Source organism: Dermochelys coriacea, chromosome 1 (genome assembly GCF_009764565.3).
Source record: "Dermochelys coriacea isolate rDerCor1 chromosome 1, rDerCor1.pri.v4, whole genome shotgun sequence".
NCBI lineage: Eukaryota > Metazoa > Chordata > Testudines > Dermochelyidae > Dermochelys > Dermochelys coriacea.
This window is the reverse complement of record NC_050068.2, coordinates 194,100,700-194,118,121: the sequence shown is the minus strand read 5'-3', so window position 1 is coordinate 194,118,121 and position 17,422 is coordinate 194,100,700. Positions and strand designations below refer to the sequence as shown.

Below are 17,422 nucleotides of genomic sequence, written 5' to 3'. Positions count from 1 at the left end.
TTTTTGCGGACCACTTGAAAATTGCTGAGGGTCTCGGGGGACCACGTAAAGATCTTTCCAAATGTTGTTTGTACAGTTCGCTAACTATTGTAAAGAGCATTGGATAAAAGTACTATATAAAAAAAATCTTAATAATAATTAAGGTTTTTTTGTTCTACAAATAAGCACAACTCATTTTACTATCAGTAGTCTTACCTTTCTAGTGCCTTCCCCCACCGCAGCAGGCCCTGAGCTGGGGCTGGGAAAAAGGGGGATTCCCCCCCCCACTAGCCACAGGACTGAGGCTGGGAGGAAGAGCCATGTCTCCCTGGCAGCCACAGCCCTGGAGCTGGGGAAATTTGCCTCCTTCTCTGGCTGCTGCAGCCCTGCACACCCCCTATGTGTGGGATAGAATATAAGATATGTATGTATGTATGATGGAATGACTCAGCAGAACCAAAACACAGAAACAGTCAGCAAGAGTTTTCCCTCAAGGGATAATGCTTTATGATCAGAAATCAAATCAAGTTAATACATAAGCAACAACAACAACAAAAAGAATAAAAGAAAATTCCCAGCATGGGGTTCAACCAGTCCTATGATGAAAAGGAGCCTACAAGTAAAATGGCTCCCCTGCTTCCTTATTCCCTCTGCAGCTAATAATGGCTTTGGCCTGGACTGCTCTTCAAAGGAGAAAGTGCTCAAGCTGTTCCACTACACAGAACTGTTCAAGTACAAGCATGAACTGTGTAAGATTTAGAGACATTGAAGTCCAAAGCAGTTCAGCCAGTCACCTAATTGAAGGTGTTACTGTATTTAGTACCACTTCTGGGCAGTCACTTTGGAGAGGTGGTTGCTTTATACAGGCATAGGTGCTGAAATAGGGGTGCTGGTGCACCCCCTGGCTTGAAGTGGTTTCCATCACATACAGGGTTTACAGTTTGGCTCAATGGCTCTCAGCACCCCCACTATACAAATTGTTCCAGCCTTTCGAACTTAACATTGTAAAATGCTTGGCATTACCAGAGGGTGGTAGCTAACTAAAGGTGGGGCCTCCAGCTTTCCATGTTTTCCAAGGAACATTAATATCAAATAAATTCATTCTTTATAGTTTTACGGGTTTATTTAATTGTTCTCAATAGAACATTTTGTAAACGTGATGATAATGCAGTCTAGGAATGGTGCTTGAAATGGTGCACATTTGTATAAATGTATCCGTGTGTGACAATCACATGTCTAAAAAAGGTAATACCAAACCCATGAATGTGAATTTGGCTGCGTAACCATGCAAACTTACCTGCAGGAATAAAACTGAGCCCAAACTTACTTGACTGGTGAAAAATGGACAGGCCCAATTGTGGAAATCTGACTCCTGTTGGTGAGCATTTATACACACCACTGAAGTGAATGGGACTACTCATGTGAGTAAGTGCTCACCAACACGAGCTATTGCTCCACAATCTTGCTTTGCATAATCAGGCTCGACTTGTGTGCATTTGAGATCCCTATGCATGCAGAATTTTCCTTTCGTTCGACAAGGTATTGGCACGTAAAGTTAAACGGGTTGAATTTTTTCATCCCAACATTTTTCTTGCCAATGAAAAGGAGTCCCACAAAAAAGAAGATTTAATGGGAAAATGTTTGAATATTTATTATTATTTTATTGCTGCATCACCTCAGACCCCTAGTCCTAGACCAGGGCCCCATTGTGCTAGGCATGGTTCAAACTCAGAACAAAAGGACAAGTCCCTGCCCCAAGGAGCTTACAATGTACATTTACCAACGATATATCTAAAAGGCCAAATGAAATGAAAATTTTCTATTGGAAATCTCGTCAAAAATTGAAAGATTTCTAGCAAAACTTTTTCATTTGAAATTTTCACCGGGGGAGCATTGTTCAACTCGCCCTACTGTGGAGCACTCACAAGGATCAGCCACTTGCACTGATCATGCTATTAAGCACTAACTATGTCTGGTGGTAAAGGTAAGCAAGACTGGACTCATAATCAGTCAGTCAGTCAGTCACACGCACACCCCTCCCCCACCCAAGTTAAAATATTCTCTGCAGACAAGTGACATATTGGGAATGCTCCAAAGTCCATTCGTGTTAATGGGAACCCTTCTAATGACTTTGAAGGGCTCTGGATCATGACTATTCTTGGGGACAGAATGGAGGGAAGCCGTTGTCTGTGCTGTGTCAGTTGTATGGATAAAGAAGGAGAGGCCTTTGCTCATTGCTGTCAGACTAGCACTGAAATTCAGCATTATTCACGTATACAACAGACCAAAAATAAATACGTTTTTTAAAAGTTCTATTAGTTTTGGCATTCAAAAATGTGGAGGTACAGAGGGCTGACCCATGTATATGAGCTTGCAGGATTGGGGACTAAACAGGCCAGGATTAAAAATACTGCAACAATAAAGTGGAAGTAGGCAAGGAAAACACAGCCAGGTGTGCATCAACACGAAGGGCCATAATATGATTTCAGTGGGGTTCTGTGGAGCCGCAGGAGTCCACCTACAAAGAGTCCTTACAAAATAGGGCAGAAAAATGGTCCAGTAGTTAAGGCAATTAGCCTGGGACTTGGGAGACATGGGTTTAATTCACTGCTTGCCCACAAATTCCAGTGTTGCTTGGCATCTCTGTGCCCCAGTTCCCCTTTGATAAAATGGAGATAATAATTTCCTGCCTGAGGAGCGTGTTCTACGATTATTAGAGACTGTAAAGCATTCAGATTCTACAGTTATGGGACCAAATAAAGACCATGGATACAGGATCAGGGCCATGCTAAAAAGGTAGCCCCAATGCTTTCAGTGGGACTGCTTGAGGATTACCATGGTAGGAACATGAGTGAGGGTTAGGTAAGTTAAAGATACAAAAACACAATTAGGCATGAGAGCAAGGAGCAATATCATTTGGAAATTGGGCATGAGGTCATATATATGTAATTTTTAAAAAGTGTATTCCTTTCTCCTTCCCCATATGTCTATACATCGAGTCAGGCCCTCATCCTACAAAAGCATCTGCTTGTGCAAACTGTTATGCCCTTGCAGGGTCCCACTAAAGCCAATGGAAATCTGTGCAGACAGATCTCTCTGCAGGATCAGGGTGCTAGCTCATAAATTATTTGAAGGAGGGACCTATCTTTTTCTATGTCTGTAAAGAACCTGGCACACTTATGTCCATGATAGTGTTATTATTAAGTATTAATTGATGTGATTGATGTCACCATTATCCTATCATGATAAAATAATATCTGTTTTCAGGTGCAATTAAGGTTTGGGTCCTTAGTTGTCTGAGGCACTAAGCTGGTCCTCATATTCCGTTATGACACCTATTAAATTTCCTAAACAGTCCTCGGGGCCCAATCCTGCAATTACATCCATATACACACAATTGCAGGACCTATATTTGTATGTTTGGGGAGACTGATGGAGTTGTTACAGGAAAGGGCCCATAATGCTAGAACTTGCATTCCCAAAATGTCTGACACTCCAAGTTTAACCTTCAGAGCAAGGGGCAGGACGCATCTGCCATCTAGAGCACAAGCTGGGAGGCAGGCAACCTAGGCTCTTTTTTCTGCTCTGAAACTGCCTTCTTTTGTACCTAATGTAATGACTCACCTTTGTAAAGCATTTTGAGCTCTACAGATGAAAACTACTCTATACGTGTAAAGTATTATTGTTATTATTTATTGTTATTGTTCAGGCCTTAGTGCAAAGTGTGATGAGGAATGTTTATACACGGTGGTTTCAGATGGGAGTGCATGTTTGTTTAGCTTTTTGTATTATGTAAATTTGTACATGTACTCAGAGACGTGATGGAAAAATATTTAAAAAACAAATGCAAATTTGTCTATACTAATCCATGCCTTTCTTCAAGTAATGAAGATCAAGGATGAAGTGGTATTTAAGGGAGAAGTGGAGGATGGGTCCATGGACAAGAGCTGTCAAGAGCAAATCATGGCATAACAAGCACAGGGAAAATGAGAGATCCTAAAGAGCAAATACAAGCTGGTAATTTATGGGGTGAAATCGTGGCCCCTTGAACTCCCCATGGGAGGTTTGCCATTGACTCAGATTGTAAACTCCTGGGGGAAGGGAACATGTCTTAACATTAGGACCCAATTCTACAAGGAGCTCTTCATGGGCAGGCCCCTACGCCCTTGCGAGCCTTATTTACTTCACACAACTTGTACAAGGGAGCAGGAGTCTGCCAGCGCAAAGCTTCTTGCAGAACTGGGAACTTAGGCTCAAATCCTACAAAGACTTAAACCTTAATTTTACTCATGGGAGTAGTTCCAATGAAGCCAATGAGTCTATTAATTTGTTTAAAGTTAAGCATATCCACAAGCCTTCACAGGACTGGGGCCTAAGCTTGCAATGTATGGTTCTATATGCATGTTTTTAAATGATATTTTTATGTAAATAGGCAATGTGGGGTGGGAGCAACAAGACAGCTGAATTATTAAAGAATGAAAATTGATAGCACTTGGGAAAGTGCTGAGCACACAACTCCCATTCATTTCAGTGAAAGTTGTTGGCACTCAGCAGTCCTCAGGATCATGCCCTTAAGTCCAAATCTTGCTGGTCTTATTCACCTTATTTACCTTGACTGTAAATTCTTCTGGGCAGAAATAGTTTCTTCTTTTTTGGGATCCAGTCCTGAAGTTCCTGGAGATCAATGGGAGTTTGGACAGAAGGAGAATGACAGAACTCCAGTACCTTCATTTTCAGTGAAAGGTAAATTAATACATAAGAATGATAATAAATTTATATATGACAGCAATAAGCAGAGCAAGCAGAAAAGAGGGTAATCAAAAGAAAAGGTGAAAAGTTATTCTGCGGTATTGGAATGTGAGAGGCATATGAAGGAAGGTTATAGCAACCTGAAATTAAGCTAAACTAAATAGTTTTAATTACATTTTATGTTTGAAGTGGCTAAAAGTTGTAATTTAATACCATAAACATTAAGAAATGTATAAGAGACACTGCACAGTGACAGGGAAAATCCACTAGGTTTAGAACTGTGTTGACAAGGGCCTCACTACTGCAAATGTTTAGGTGCATGCTTAATTTCAAGCATCAGTAGTCCCAGGGACTCTTCAAATGCTTAAGGTTAAGCATGTGCTTAAGTGTGTAAGAGTGTGAAGGATCAGGCCTATATTTATAAGGCAAAGAGGCCAAAATGAGTCTAAAGGCACGAGATTATATGTGCTCTGTTCTGCTGAGGGACGTAAAGAGGCTCCAGCTAGCCTATGACTCAGTTCTCTTGCAAGGGTAGACTCATCCGCTTGCTGAAGGAATGTGTTTGTTTTTTTTCTGTTAGGGAGGTGAAGAGGGAAAACAATCTTTAGGGACACACAGGGAATAAGAGAGGGCAGTGTATAGAGCACTGCACTGACAGAAGACCTGGATTCTATTCCTGGCTTTGCTATTGACCTGCCATGTTACCTTCAGTAAGTTAATTCACCTGTCTCTCCCACTCCCAACCTTTGTCTATCTTGTCTATTTAAACTGTAAGCTCTTCAGAGCAGAAACTGTTTGTAAAGCACTTAGCATGAGTATCTGGTATGGGTTGGGGTCTATACAATTGGCCATGTAAAATAATAACGAAAAAAAGAGAAAGGGGGGAAATAGTAAGAAGAAAGTGGGAAATACATATGGAGATACAAAAGATGAAGGTTCGTAAGAAACAGCTTGAGGCATGGGAAGGAAAAATATAGCCTGAAAACATATATTCTAATTATAAATAATAGTATGGGGGGAAATGTGAACAAGATGGAAGAGATGAAGACATCCAGCTACAGTGTTAAATTGTAGCCTCTTGTGGAGACTTCAATTGAGGTTTGGCAGGCCTGTAAACACTGCAAAATGATTCTTACCCACTTTCCTTGAATCCAGAAGGGTCTGAGGTGTGCAGAAAGTACAACAGCCTCCCAACTCTGTGGGTCTCAAGAAGTGGCCCTCCTGCATTGGTCCTGTGGCCCAAGTTACCATTTCTGATCTGAAGGATATTCTATAGCTGTTCTGTTGTGGATGGAAACCTCTTCTTCCTTCAGTGTATGCACATAAATTATGGTTAATGTTAAAGTGTTTATTTTGGGGGAGGAAAATAGGCCCTCCACTATATAATTCTACTCCAGTGTTTTCTAACCTGGAGGATGCCAAGCTGTGCCAGGGGCTCTGAATAGATATAGGCCATAGGAAAACTGCAGGAACCTGTTCCACCACTACATGATGCTATACCTGCCTTATCCTTCCTTCCCCCCACAGCAAACCTGCTCCCACAACTATGTATAAAGCCTAACAATGATAAAGCATATACTCCCATAGCTGTCTTACGGCCTTCTCTCTCTCTGCTCACACAACAATGGTCACATGTAGCCAGCCACAGTAGAAGCTCAGAGGGCTCCAGAGCCTGCAGGCTCAGGCAGACACTAGCTAGCCCAAGCTTTTCTTTTCCCTTGCCAAGGCACTCAGCACAGCCAGGAAAGCACCCTTATCCCAGCACTACAGAGCAACCAATGGCCACCTCTGCCCCACAGGCAGAATGTAGCCTCTGGCAGTAGTGGAATGGATAGGGAGAGGAATAATAAAGGGCCCACTCCTGTACCCATGAAAGTCAATGGACTTCACAACTGGCCTCAAAAGAGGAAAAAACAAACATAAAACACAGAAAAGGGGGAAAGGGAGGGGAGGGGGACAGATGATAGGATATAACGTGTTAATTGTGCCAAAGCATAGCTACTGGGGTACCATGGTACAGTGAGGGGCACCTAAACAACAAAACCCAACAATGGGATCTTCTCGACTAGGCCCCAAATTTATTCAACATGTAACACCCAGTCAGAATTGTGTATCTGTGAAGAACCCCAGTGACTCAAGTAAGGCTCTGCATGGGTGCAGTAGTACATTCATGTGAAGCACAGTCCAGGATCATGGCCCTACTCTTTGGATTATTTATTCAGATGTATAGAAATGCTTAAGAGGCTGCCTGGTCATACATTCTAGGCACCTTGACATAACTTTAAAAATACAAGTTCAGCACACCAGTACAATTTAAGATACTCCAAGGTGTTGGGTTAATTTAAAAACGCAAATCTCTCTCTCTCTCTCTCTCTCTCTCAATTCCTCACTGACTCCTCCTTCCACCTTATAATTCTTGACAGTAGTGAGTGAACAACACCAGAAATATCTCCAAATGGGTGTTGTGAAAAATCTATCTGCTTAAAATAATATACATAAAACAAAACACAGGAAAGACATTCACTATTCTCCCATTGTTTATAAAAGGTGGCAGAATGAAAGTTCTAGAAAATTAAAGTCCTCTCTTGCTATATATGATAGGTATATCAAGGGTAAGAGAACTCAAGCTTCTTATACTCTTATACTAATGCACCTCAGTTCACTAGTGGAAGGACCATCTATCTCAAAGGGTGGTACTTTAGAGATAGATGATCCTTCCGCAAGTGAAGGGTGATATGGTGCCCTAGTTTCTATGGGAAGTGATTTTCCACTGACTTGCACCTTATGGAATCATTTACACCTGTGCAAAGTGGGTGTAAATTTACATTCTAATTAGTAGCATTTGACATCCATTTTGCAAAGGTGTGACCAACCACACAAGGAGCAAGTGGAGAATCAGGTCTCATATATTGGCTTCTTTGCTGAGATTGCCAATAAGGGCACCAGTTGTAATACAGAATCCTATTAAGTATGAACTGGAGCAACATCATCAATTCATTTCACATACATCACCAAACAACCGCACTAATTACTTTTGTTCAGTAATAACCTTGGCTGGATTTGAACTGGTGATCAAGAAGTGAAAGGTGCCATGATACAATATTAATCCCTATGCTGTAAAGCAGTAAATAAGGTACTAGAACTGGCACATAGGAACTTTAGGTTCTATTCCGAATTATGCCACTATTTAGCTGTGGCCTAGTTTATTTAACCTCTCTATGCATTAATTTTCCCGTCTGTAAAAAAGGAGATAATTCTGTTTACCTACCTTTGTAAAATGCTTTGAGATCTATGTATGAAAATTACCAAACGTGCTAAGAACTATGGCCAACATTTCTAAAAGTGACTAGTGATTTGGGATGCCTCGATTTTTTACTGTCCAGCCTAAGACACCTAAATTGGACCTGATTTTCAGAGGATGACTCCAAGCCCTCAGCACTTTGTGAAAATCAAGAATGAAAACATTAAGTTGGGCACCCAAAAACCACTAGTAATTTTGAAAATCTTGGCCTATAATTCATATTCAATTATTCTGTCCCCAACCATCCTTATTTACAAGAGCAAGATGATGTGGTTTTTCCATGCTGTTTAGAATATTGCCCTTCTCCAAAGAAGAGTGTGACGCAGTGCAGGCCAAGTTAAAGTGTATCTCTTAGCCACAAAGAAATTAATATATATTTACACACACATACCCTCCTACAAATCTACTTTCTGTCATTTTAGTGAGATACATCATAATAAATAACTAATTTTAAAATGTTTGTAACTAAGGTGCACTGGAATAGAAGCAAGGAGAGGCCAAACAATAGGGAATGGGAGCTGAGGGGAAATCAAACCCTTTATTATGGAAAACCCACCAGTGGGAGCAGATGGAGAGGAAAGGAAAAATGTATGAGTTTCTTAGAGCACTGGAGAAATAAGTGGGACCAAAGGATAAAAAACTGCTCTTGTATCTTAAAAATAATTTAATATGTTGTCTGCATGAGGCTGTCACTCCCATTTTATTCTATTATTAGTTATTATTTATGATTTTTTATTTTGCCAAATGCTGCTTGGAAGACATAAGCCGCAAAGAACTTGCAATCTTTAAATTTTAAGTTTCTTTAAATCATAAAATAAATGACACATTTTGTCTTTTAAAAATACTTAAGTAAAGTGCAGATGCCACAGGTTATCAGACATAATGAACAATAATATGGTGAATCAGGTTACAGAGAATGTTTTCCTTACAATTATTTTGTTTCATTTAAACAGAAAAAGGAGCTTTTCATAGTTGTAAGACGTGTCAGCAGGTTTTTCAAGCCTCAATTGCAACAGTGATGCAGTTACACCAAAAGTTGCTGGTGTCATACTGTTGTTTTGTTTGTGAAGGTCTGAGATTAAAAATAAATGTCTAGATTTACTTCACATCCATGTAAATGGTAATCTGTGACAGACTAACAGGACTGCATGCATCACATGGAAAAGAACATATGTATGGCATGGTGTGTAGATTGTATTGTTATAATCTCCTAATTTGTTTAATTAGCTTCAGTTGTCCATATTAACCACTAATTTTAAAAAAACAACATATTGTTTATGTTAAATTGATAAGGGCCTCTGACACACCTTTTGGAGAGAAAGATTAACAACACAGCATGCAGTACTAGTCTTTCATAGTATCGCTTTGCAATGTTATTGTCTGAAACCCTTTTGATAGTTCAGTGAGTAAATGACCATTTCAGCAAACTGTTTATCTTCATTGTTTTCAGTCCAGTGTGGTGGGATTGATTTTCTGTATCTACTTACTAACTAGCCATTGACTATATGGATGCATTTCAGCCTTTCTGAACTTCTCTGTTCTGTATGTTTTGGCCTCTGAATGAAATCATCCCGACTTAAAATTAGAAAGAGAGAGGTAATCAGCAACAACTGAAATCCTGCCTTTTGCTACTTGTTTACCAGCTCAGACTGGCAAATCATAACGCAAAGCATTGCTCTTCCATGGGGCACTAGACAGTGGCAATAAAAAAGCCACTTCGGTATCCAGTGGAGTCGTAGTTTATTACCACAACCCTCCCAAGTCAACCAATGGACACCAGTTTCGAGCATTTTAACTAGTGCAGATCTGCCTTGCTCTCACTGACCTGAGTTTGCTGGTCCTTCTACCTGCCCTGCTAGGCTGTCTACAGGTCCTGAAACATTAGTAAAAGACACGAGATGAGCTTTGTGTGCGAGTGTGTGCATATGTGTGTGTGTGTGTGTGTGTGTGCGCGAGTCTCTGGCTCTTTGGGTGTAACAGGCCAGCTGTATGGCTGGCAAACCTGTCCCTCAGTCCCTGAGCCAATCGCAGGCTGCCTTATATAAAAATGAATGTTTTCAGTCTCTCCGGGTTGCATGTACTGTATGTGGAGCAGCGTACAGTGCAAACCGAGGCTCTGCTGAGTGCTCTTCTCTTCACTTTCACATAGAGAAACACTGACTGGCCACTGAAACACACACACACACACACACACACACACAGAGGTAAGTGCACAACCCCCCCCTTCCCTTCGCCATGCAGGCAGGAGAGGTGCCCCTCTCCACACACTTTTCCTTCCTATTACTCACTCGACAGCACTGGGGGCAGCCCCCAAGGACTCCTCCAGCCGCCGCCGCCGGTAGGGTGGACTTGGAGGAAGGCAGAGACCTTTCCATGTCCTGGGCTGCAGCTGCTGCTGCTGCCACGGTTTCCAGTCACTTTTCCTCCCTCTTTTCACCCCAGCCTTCGTTTCAAACTTTGGGTGGGGAGGGGGTTTGTTTCTGTCGCCTCCTTTCCTCGTTAAAAGGCCGGGCGAGGGGGGGGGGGAAGGGGAGGGGAGGTGAATTGCAATGCAATGCAATGCATGGGGGGGGGGGAATATACACCCGGGGTAGGCCAGCCAGTGCCAGGCTGCGTTTGAACCAGTACCTCTCCCCACAGAGAGGCAAGAGCCGCCAGCAGCAGCAGGAGCAGCAACAACGGAGGAGCGGCGGGGGGGGGGGGGGGGAAGAAGCTGAAATAGGAGGGATAACAACAACAAACCAGCCACACCGGCTGTGCGTTTCTGGGGGGTGCTGACGGGGAAATCGCGGCAGCCGGAAACGAAACTTCATTCCGGGGTGGGTGCGGGGGGGGGAGTGCGTTGATTTATTTTCGGGGCTAGGTTTCTCTGTGGTTTTCTGTCACTTTAAAAAAAGAGAGAGAGAGAGAAGCCAACAACAACCGGGCTGAGTTGGGAAGCTATATTTTCCGGTAGAGCCATCCGTGCGATGCACTCCCCCCCCACCCCCGTGTTGTAATTTGCTAGAGGAAAAAGTGGGGCTAGTGCAAGCCGGGGAGGAAGAAAGAATAAGGGGGGGGGGGGAAGAGAAGCGACGGAGGAGGAGGAGAGAGGCTGTGTCAGGGTTTTGCATGAATGTGGGATTATGTTGTGTCAATAAGTTTAAGGTGGAGAGAGAGAGAGAGAGAGAGGCTGGGGTGGGGAGGAAGGCCTTGGCTGTTTAAAGTCCTATTTCTGAAGGTAAGTTGTGACATTGGACGGTCGTGATGACAGAAAACTTGGAGATAATTTGCCCAGGGAGGGAGTTTGTGCCTTTAGTGGGGGTTACTCAGTCATCAGAAGCCAGATTGGTGTTAAACTGTTATTTGCTGCTGCGATATCGCGTCGCTGGTAAATTACAGAAATCAGACTCTCTTCTTCCCCCCCCCCCACCCCTCGTTTCTCTCTCTTCCTCCTCTCTCTCTGTTATTTGCAATGTATGAAACTTACATGGCTGGGAGGAGAGAACCGAGCCAGTGTAGGTTTGCAATGGGGGAGGAAGGGAGGGAATAGCATTGAGCCTGGGGTCTGTAAAACAGCAGGTTTGTGTTTAGAAATATCTTTTTACAGCCCGCTGCCGCTGAACGAGGAAGGTAAAATGAAACGATGCAAAAAGAAGCCGAGACAACATGTACGATAGAGAAAGAGCGAGTGAGAGGCACAGACAAGCTATTTTTTGCTTTCCTTTTCTGTAGAAAGGGGAAAGAAAATGCCTGGGTCTCTCCCACTCCCTGTGAGCAATGGCTTGCTGCTTTTATTTTAACTGTGTGAGGGGCAAATTAGCGACTTCTCACGAGAGGATCTTGTTTAAAAGTTTTTAAGAGGTGAGAGAGTATGTGTTGGGGAAAGAGTGGGGGGAGCCTTGTGGAAGGTGGTGGCGAGAAACCAGCCAGGCTGCTGAGGATGGTCACTTGGCCTGGGGCTTTGAAACCATTGCCTGTCCTACTAATGACACGTTCAAGTCCCAGATCTAGGCGCACCCGGGGTGGGGGCAACTTGTCACCCCCCTCCCCAGCCCACTCCCCGACATTAACACGCAGTGGAGATGGAGCAGGGACAGAAGTCCAGGTCTCCATGTGCCTCTTTGCAGCAGCAGCACCTCCCCGGTGGCAGCAGAGGGATCATCGCCCGGCCCCGCGGGGAGGAGGAGGGGAGCAGCGGCAGGGAGGTGTTTTTTTGCCACTCTGATTCACCAAATCTCGTTGGGGAGGGAGAGCTGGGGGGAGCTGCCCCGTCTCCCACCCCCCCGCTTCCCCGTCCTCCCTCCCCTCCTGAAAGGTGTTGTGCAGACTTTTCCCCCTGGGAGGGTGAGATTTGTGCATTACATTATTGCTCCTCTCCTCCCCCCAAAGCAAGATGGACTCTCTTCTCTCTCTCTCTCTTTCTCCCCCCCCCCCCCGTCTCCCTGTGTCTTGTCAGCCTTTAAGATCGACATTTTGTAACTAAGATGCAAACTTGATGGTGACCAGGAGGAAAAAGGGAAAGCCGTGGGTCAGACTAGCCTCTCTCCATATTTAATACCTTTCCTTTCATCCCACCCCAGAGCCCGGATTCTGGTGGCCCTATACTTTGCACAAGGGGTGGGGTGGCGGTGGTGGCTTGTAAATGCATTTCCCCATGCACTGTCTGGATTCAGGTCTCTAATCTCCGTGTGGATTGCGATGGTGGAGGGGCTTGTTTGGCGATTTCAGGACTCTCTAGATCTGGAAAAGGGGAATGGGCATTACCTGAAACAGTGCTACAACGTTGCAGCCGCCTCTCTCTCTCTCCCTGTGTATATCTCGTACCTGAAATCTGTGCTTGCTGATTTCCTAATATTCCTGTTACGTCGCTGAATTTATCCTCGCTGGGGATTGAGCGAGAGCACTTGTGTAAATCGTTGGGCTTTATTGTGGTTTATTTTTGTGTCCAACTTTCTGCCTTTTATTTTGATACGTCGCATATTTCATGGTGAGAGAGAGAGAGAGAGAGAGAGAGAGAGAAAATAACCTACCCCGCTGATGCACACTCAGATGATTTGTTCCATTTCCCAGTCCCAATGCCCTTTAAAGACATGGTGCATCTTTTGTTTGCTGTTTAAGGTTTCCTGCGACTGTCAACCTGCTTTCCGTTTTAAGGAGAACTTATACGGGGGGGAGGGGTGTGTGAGGAGGAAGCAAGTTTCAAGTTTTGGGAATTTCTCCTCTTGTTGGCGTTGTGGCGAGTTGCAATATTGTAAAATCATGGTGTACTGATGATGTGCCTGTATTTGATACTTTATAGGTCATTATCACATGACAAAGGTTTTGAGACAGCTTCATCTTCCTCTGTCTGCAATTTCCATTTGCCTTCCTGGGTAAGTATGTAAACGGTACACCGGGAAAATAGTGTAATTGTTGTTAATGAGATCCAGGCTGTCTCCTTGTTCCCTTTCATAGGGAAGATGCTTGTTCAGGTTTTAGCATCTCAGAAAACATGTCTTCTTTTGGGTGCTCACAGGAACTGTCAGATTACAAAGTTTGTGTTTTTAGGAATGCAAGGAGATGGGTTTTATGAACATGAAAATTAGAAGGCCCTCAGTATTGGGATCTTAGCTCATTTGTGAAAGAAAAGCCCTTGGCTTTGAAAACAGCTGAATTATGGCAAAAGTTTTAAAATAATAATTGGAATATGAAAAGTGCAACATTGTGGGTTAAAAAGTTATTAACCATATACAGTCTGTAAAACTTGAGGCTGCCAGTAGGGATGGGAAAATATGAAGAGACATATGTTTTAAAAAAATCTAATAGTTGTCTTCTAGGAGCTGGGTGAAAGTTGTAATACTAGGGTGATTGGTTTTAACATGCAAATCCCACTTTCCTGGTAATTCTTGTGCTTTCTGTATCTCTTACCATTTTTCTTCCTGGGATTGGTTAACTACTGAATTTGAAAGACACATTTTAATCATTAAATTGCTAACATTTCCAAAGTACTTTTAGGAACTAGAGCATTTTTGTTTGTTTGTTTTTTGGAAGAGTTTGACACTATTGAACCAAAATAATGTACTTCTTTCAGAGATTTGAACCTGTGGGGCCAAATGAAGAGCTGGTATAAGTGGGTGTAACTCAAGTCGCATTGGTGCAGTTGAACCTACTGACAGTGGTCTGAATTTGGCCCCTGATGATGGAAAAACATAGCAACATTGCAAATACTGAGTATATATACTTAAAAAAAAACCCCAACACGCACATTTAGAGGGCCGAGTTTAGTTCTCATAAAAGCTCATTAATAACACAGTCTTGATCTTCAGCAGCCCCTGTATGGCAAACATGAGGTATGTGATGATCCCAAATAGGCAAAGGAGGCTGTTGGGAGTAGCTGCTCTTGTGGGATCTTTTGAAATGGCTGCAGCCACAATACTAACTAATGGGATATTGGCAGCGGAGAGACTGTGCCCCATGACTTGTCAGAATATTGGAGGGAAGTGGATTCTGCTGCTTTTCCCAGTCTCTGCAGAGATTAATACCCAGAGTTCAATAATTCAGCCTGTATGGGAAGTAGTGGGTGGGGATATATACATGCCTTTCATCCTTTGACATAAACTATAATGTCAAAAGAAATTGAACACAAAATAAACTAATTACAATTTTATTATGCGACCAGTTGCACTGGAAAAATATAGTTCTCAAAAACTGCTAACCAGATTTTATAATCTTATTGATAAGAATTGCATTATGTGCATAATAATTGAGGCAACAGTCTTTACAAAGTGAAATCGCATACAAAATTCAAAAGCTTACTGATAGGACTCAGACTGTTGCTCAAAACATAAATATTGACTTTTGAAAAAATTCTCTGTTTACATTTGAAGTCAAATTAGAATTCTGTACACTACAAAAGGTTTTCTCTTTATTTGGTGTAATGGTGTAGGAGTTTTGGGAAGATCAGAACTTTGAGACCTTGCATCATAACTGGCTTGGTCATAATACTGTCCTTGGGCCTTACACTTAATACATAGCTTCCACACAATTTGGAGATGTGTGGGTGCATAGAATTCTGTTCCATAAATGATCGTGTTCTTCATGCAGCTCTGCAAGAAGTGGACAGTTTGATTCTACTCATATTTACAGAACCAGTGTAAATGCAGCTCCAAATAGCATTGAAATGGTATTTACAAATTAGGAAGCAGAGAAATGGTAAAATATCCTATTGAAGAGGAGGGAGTAATGGAAGCTTTAAGGAAGCACTGAAATAATTTTTGTTGAAATTGAAAAAGTATCTAGTTAATGGTAGAATGGAGATTTCCTCAAATTTAGCTATTACCAGATACTTTCATTTACTTTTGGGAATTCTTCTGTTTGATGAAAGTTAAGACTTTGTTTTTGATCACATGGTTTTAGGAGATATAATCACTGTATAACTTGATTTTAAACAGAGTTTAGTAAAGAATTTTCATATAAATCCCAATATAATGCATAAGGTCAGATTTTGATCTCAGTTACAAACTAATCTACAATAATCCCAATGAAGTCAGGTGTTGTGGGGGTGCAGGGGTGGGGAATTGTTTCCTCCAGGATCCATGTGCAGAAGGACCAATAATCTCAGACACTGGCCCATAATCTCAAACGTTGGGCATATCATCAACATACAAGACTTGTCTGAATTACTGGAGCATCATTGTAAATAAGGTTTCAAGTAAACACACAATTTAATGTAAAATCTTCTTTGGTGTTTTGGATCAGCACAAAATGTTTTAGTGAGGAAACCTAAGACTGTATCACAAACCTACTGTATGCCCATTGACTTCAATGGAAGTTACCTTCAACAAAAGGCCTGTAGGAGAGATGGTTCGTTTATAGGTATCTTCCTGCCCAATGTGAGGAGGAAGGCCCTGATGTCTCCTAGTTTTTCTTTGGATAATTAAAGATATTAAATGTCAATTTTCTACATTTAATATCGGTGATAATGCATTTTTATACCTAACATTTTTTTTCTTTCATCCCAAAGGATCTCAAAGCACTTTACACACTATGACCCCAACCCAGCAGATTACATAAGTAATTTTAAGCAAATGAGTAGCCCCATTAAAATCACTCACATGGTTAAAATTATACCTGGGCCTAGGTTATCTGCTGGATAGGGGGCCTAAATACTACACTTACAACAGCACGGAAACACCGCCCACACTGAAGTAGAAAGTGACAGTCATCTTGCGTACAACACACAATGTAACAATGTGAGGATAGGAAATTTCGGCCAACAGCATTGGGGTAAACCTTTCTTTTATGTAATGTGCAAAAGGAGGATGTATACCCACAAAGCAGCTAAGTCCTCTGTTTTACTTCTTATGGTAGATCTGTCTGTGCAAAGTAATTAGATACATGTGTGTGTATAGGTTGTTTAGGAATCCATTCACCCAGCACCTGTGAGGTGAAACATGGCATCTGTTTAACAGTGCACAGCCTCCATATTATGCAAGATTTAATGTATATTCAAAAGTGGTTTAGAGCGGAAGGATGGCATTATAGATTAGGCCCCAAAATGGGACTTGGAGATCTGGGTTCAATTTCTGCCTCTGCTACACATTACCTGTGTGACCTAGAATAAATGATTTAGTTCAGAAAGTTTCAAAAGTGGCCACTAGTTTTGCCTGACTCAATTTTTCAGTGTGCTGCCTTGGGCTGAGCAGCCACAGTTCCAGTTGAAGCTACAAGTATTCAGATTGAGTCACCCTGAACTGGAGACTGCTTTTGAAAATGGAGGCTTTTATTTCCTGCTGCTTCACTTTTCTGTCTGTAAAATGGAGACTATTAATATTTCCTTCTATCATAGGAGTGTTGGAACATTCAACTCATTCACATTTGTGGGATACTAGAGTGATGTGGGCAACGGAAGTACCTATGTAGATAAACCACATGGCGCACATGCTATAGCACAGTTTTTCTTACTGATTATTATGTTTCGTAATTACAAATGATGTTACTCTAAATGTTTCCTTGTTATTTAATAGGACACTTAGCTTGATTTATATACTTTAATTATATGTATTAAAATTACCTCCAGAAAGTAAATATGAAAAAGTCAACTTTCTTTCATTTATAGTATAATTTAGTTAGTTAGTTTTGTTTCTGTGGTGCCTTGTTCAAACCCATTTTATTTTTCAATTTTATATGAAAATGTTACTAGTTCAGACCCTCCTTTGTAGGTCCATAATAAAAACCAGTTCTGTGAGCTTAGCTGATGGTCTCAGTTCTGTTGCTAGTCAATATTTGTCAGTTTCACAAAAAGACTTATCACAGTTGACGACATCCTTGATGGTTTTGAGAAGAGCCCAGGACTGAATGAGCATAAAGATTAAGCTAATTTTAGGAGTGAGCCACCAAATCACTGTTGAACCACATTGGTGAGGCAATGTA

The 17,422-nt window shown here is 41.9% G+C and overlaps 1 protein-coding gene and 1 long non-coding RNA gene across 13 annotated transcripts in view; one reads left to right on the top strand and one right to left on the bottom strand.

Moving 5' to 3' along the window:
• Positions 1-523: 523 nt before the first annotated feature.
• LOC119856640 lies at positions 524-9,957 on the bottom strand. The gene is made up of 3 exons (XR_005293384.2): positions 9,855-9,957; positions 5,865-6,035; positions 524-4,653 (listed from the first exon to the last, which is right to left on the bottom strand). It is a non-coding gene; the product is annotated as an uncharacterized LOC119856640 (long non-coding RNA).
• Positions 9,958-10,085: 128 nt separating this feature from the next.
• BBX (BBX high mobility group box domain containing) overlaps positions 10,086-17,422 on the top strand; it is a 189,916-nt gene continuing 182,579 nt past the window's right edge. For 7 of the 12 annotated variants that reach the window (XM_043510859.1, XM_043510850.1, XM_043510855.1 and 4 more), the window contains exons 1-2: positions 10,086-10,233; positions 13,311-13,383. The gene's annotated coding sequence lies outside the window, so the exon portion shown is untranslated. Of the gene's footprint in view, positions 10,234-10,770; positions 10,867-11,038; positions 11,045-11,106; positions 11,250-11,702; positions 11,873-13,310; positions 13,384-17,422 lie in introns of those variants that run through there. The other 5 variants (XM_043510802.1, XM_043510825.1, XM_043510811.1 and 2 more) reach the window with 4 other exon arrangements.